Genomic DNA, 4,750 nt, shown 5'->3' on the forward strand with positions numbered 1-4,750 from the left:
CAGGCACCCGAGGTGAGCATGCCCACTCCTCCCTCTCCCCTACCTCTGCCTAGGATTTCTTTATATTTTAGTTTCATATTAAGTTTATTTTTATTTATAGTAAGTTTATTTTAGTTGCATATTAAGAACTAGGTACTAATTAGGTACTAGAATATTTTTAATTATAGTAAGTTTATTTTTAGTAAGAACTAGTTGAATTAATAGAACTAGTTAGTAAGAACTTGTTTCTATTTTTTAGTTAAAGCAATTTTTCCCGCCTCGACGTGGACGATGCCTATCCCGCATCCTCATTGTCGAGTCGGTGGAGGACGACACCTGCTTGACCAGATCGGCCATGTCCGGGACTGGGCTCCGCCGGGGTGGTACTGGGAGGCGCTACCTACCGGGGGGCGCATGTTGGTGAGGAGCCAGCCTGTCGTTGACCCGAACCTTCTTTGGTGGCGGTCGCGTGGGCCAGTGACGATCGAGAGGCTCGAGGACTCCGCGGAGGTGGTGCATCACCGTGTCAGTGAGGAGGACGCGCACGTCCGTTGCTACTTGTTTGCATTGGAGCACATGCCGTTCTCCAATACCTGGCAGGTTCTCCGGGGATCTCACTGGAGCTATGATCCCGTGATGGTTCCTTCTTTGTGGGTGTCCACCGCCCGCACCGATACCCGTCGTGTGCTAGGGTTTTAGTTGTATTAGTGATGTTATATGTATGACACTATTTGTGATGTATTAGTGATAATATTCGACGATGTACGGACGTATGAGATGATTTACTTTTGCTTATTGAATGCATGCTAATTTGAGTCCTATAAGATATTTTGAAATGTATATCTTGTGTTGCTCAATATCCAAGTGGCCCATCATGTTTGCAGGTTACACCTCAGAGTGGCCTATGTTTTGCCGCAGTGTTGATTCATTTCCGTTCCGGCAAATTTCAGGCGCTCGATATGTCCTATTTTAGCAAAGGTCATCCGGATTTTTCTGTGAATTTTGGCATGACTTGTGCCAGAATATGTAGGAAATATCGAATGCCATGGATTTGTGTGTTGAGTATCTTGGTAGTTGTCTTCGATCAATTTTCAATTAATGTTTTAACTATGAACAGAGGAAATGTCTGACAACGAAAAGGATTTCGGTATTTGCAAATACTGCAAAGACGAGCGCGGCCTGTGCGACGGAATCTTCCTAGATGATGATAGGCGCTTCAGCATCAAGCTGGACGAGAACTTCGAAGTGGATACAGTAAGTCACAACGACAAATCTTTTTTCGTAATTAAGCATGACATCTGCTTCATTTGCTTCCACTTATATTTTTTTACTATTCTACTAGCGTATCCCCTGCCATGCAAGAGTTTTTGTATTGGATAAGATAGGTTTCAGTCATAGTATGGAGGAAAATAAAGTTTACTTGAAGACCGAGCATGGTTATATTTTCCATGCAAAATTGTACAATTCAAACGACTACACCTATTTTTGATGCAAAACATGGCGAGCACTATGCAAGACTTATGCATTTGAGCCTGATATGGTTATCACCTTTGATATTCGTCCGGAAGATGATATTGAAGGTAATACTGACATCTGGGTCGATGTGCAGACGCCTCCAGTTATACCATTATGTAAGTTTCTCAACCATATTTATGTCTTTGATATTGTTTATTCAAAAATAGTTGACAACTAATTTGTATTGTCAGCTTATTTCGGTGCAAGCAAACATGTCCAGCGCTTGGTAGACAGGACCGTATACTGTCCTGGGGCTGAACTCAACTGTGAGGAGCTCAGTCATTATGTTTCATGGCTTGAGGATCTTGATACTGTCAAGACAAATTTTCTTCCTGCATTTAGAAATGTTAGTACTGAAAATGTGCGACCAATAGTGTTCGTAATGAACTACGGTCACATCTATTTAGGAAGGATGGTAAGATTTTTACTATTTGTCATCAGTGCATCTTTTCCATACATTATTTATGAAACTAAACTTCATTGCTAAGTATGTTAACATACGATGTTCTTTAACAGGGACTCCCGATGAATGTTGTGCCTTATGGGATCGAGACTAAAGGTACCATGAGTATTATCAGCTTACGGCCAAGATATCCTACAGATTACTTTAGTGCCTTTAATATTAGCGACGGATGCTTAATAGTGCAAGAGTGGACCAAATATGTGACGGGGGAGCGCAGAGAAGTACTAGGGGGCAGCAAACAGATGTGCTACCCACGATTAGGAGACAGGTTCATCTGCATGCTCCAGCTTGATCAAGGAGGAGAGCTATACATGTTTTATGTTATTTTACCTAAGAGAGAGCAACATGAGTGATTAGCTAGCTAGAAATGAGTTTGAGGATGATGATGTGCTACACTATATTACTATGATGATAAAATAGCTAGTGTTGGTGGTAATGACTATGATGATTATTATTAGCTAGTGTTAGTGGTGATTAAATAAATACTGTTTTTGGAGACAGAAACAAATACTATTGGTGGTAATGACTATGAGGATGATTAAATAGCTTGTGCTGGCGGATTAGATTCAAGTGGAGGCAACATGTGGTGCACATCGAAAGTACTACTAGTCCAAACTAGATCAAGTTTGGATTAGTAGTATACTTTTGACATGCACCACATATTGCCTCCACTTGAACCTAATCCACCTTCATTTGACACACTGTTATGGACATAATGATGTAAACCTCATAACTGGTATTGTACCAATATTTGTACGATGGCACATAAATACACTAAAAATAAAAAAATAAAAAAAGTACTAGTAGCGATGGACAGAAGACACGCTGCAAGTAGTTACCTTAGCAGCAGCGTGGTACCGAACAAACGCTGCAGCTATTTGTCCTAGCAGTAGCGCGGGCAGGCACGCGCTGCTGCTAAGAAATAGCTGTAGCGCCTTATTAGTAGTGCGTCCTCCCGCGCTACTAGTGAGCACAAAACCCGCGCTACTGCTAGGGTTTTCCCTAGTAGTGTTGGGCCTCTCGCACCACCTCCTAGCTCCATTCTCTCTGTCTATCCGTCTCGCTGGGCCTTTGCCTCTTACAAGTGGACGTACACCGACTGATCTCTCACTATACATATAGCCAGCTAGGTCCTTATAACTCGTTTTTACCCACACATCGATCGATCTACCTCATTAGTTGTGTCTCTCCCTTCCTCTGACAAACAACAATTGATCTACCGATCTAGTTAGGTTTTCTTACCAAACACATGGTTCCCCTTCATCATCCATGGATGCGTCCCGACAGATCTATCACGCACATGCACACACAGAAACTCATCCCCACTCTTATTGATAACATTGCAGTTGCACCCTCAGTTTGTCTAGTAGGAGGCCTCTCCCAACATCTCCGAGAAGCAACTCCATCACCCATCCAACACTCTACCCCTCTCCCTCCCTCTCCCCCCCTCTCTCTCTCTCTGTCCCATCATATTTCCCATCCTTCGGTTATGTATGGATGTCGACCGATCTCCCTCAAGACATAGCTGGGTCTCTCCTTCTGAACACATATACGAGTTGTTCTACCTCTATAGTTAGGCCTCTGCCTACCCCTGCCCCCACACACCGATACATCAAGCGCTCTAGTCATGTCTCCCTACCACACACAAACTTGACATGTGCCCTCTAACGTTCCGGTAGGCCAGTCGCCCTATATCTTTGACTTGCACACACACACACACACACACAATTTCGATGGCTCTCTTCATCGATCTCGCACCCACCCAGTTGATCCTCTCTTCGACTCTATCGATAGCTATGACCCCTCCCTCTCTTCTCGTGGATTGCCCAACCCTCTATGTATGATATGGATAGGCCTCCATTTCAGACACATTGCATGCAAAATTTTGTTTGAGATGTCATTGACACATATTCCCACAAATAATTCACGAAATCAACCCCCACCCCACCCCCCCCCCCACCACAAAACAAAAAACACTCACGAACGCGTTTTGTATCTCTCACACACACCCACGTAGGTGGGGGACGTGCACGAAGAGAAGAGGTGCATGCACGGCGCACGTACTCCCGTCTCTTTCCCAACCACACCCGCGCGGGTACACGGTGGAGCTCATTTCTGTACGAAAAAGGCAGCCCACGTGGTAATTCGGCACATGTACTGGTTGTCCACTTGGTGGAGGGAGGATCGTCTACCACGGGTGAACAAACAAATTGCGACTTGACGCGCTATGTTAAATTAAAAAAAGAGGCAAACTATGTGGGGCCTACCTTAGAGGCAAGGCTCTATACACTGGAGTACTTTTGATGTGTCCCGTCAACTCGCAGAACGAGGAGAAGCTTGCTTAGTACGCTGTCTCCCCCGCCCACGGGCGCGGTGGCTCGCAGGATGAGGTGAAGCTTGCTCCTCCCTCGCCCATGCGCGCGGTGGCTCACAGGACGAGGAGAAAAATTTACTACTCCCTCCGTTTACTCCTCGTCCCTACTACCTTGGTTATAGAGATTATATCATATTGTTTGGAATATATATGTCCTTTAGTATATTTCAATATGAACTACTAGTACATACTCCAAACACTGATGTATATATACGTATTTTAGAGTGTACATTCACTCATTTTGCTTCGTATGTAGTAGCACTCTCCCTCGCCCCTGGACCCTCGCCCACGTGGTGAACGTGCAGCAATTCATTCGGTCTCATATAGCCAGAATGATATATACTACACTACCATTATTGCTCGACTTCCCGAAGAGGCGAAGAGCCAATCGCAAGGTTAATATTTTGGAGATGCCAAGC

The sequence above is a fragment of the Triticum aestivum genome, chromosome 2B, assembly GCF_018294505.1.
Source record: "Triticum aestivum cultivar Chinese Spring chromosome 2B, IWGSC CS RefSeq v2.1, whole genome shotgun sequence".
NCBI lineage: Eukaryota > Viridiplantae > Streptophyta > Magnoliopsida > Poales > Poaceae > Triticum > Triticum aestivum.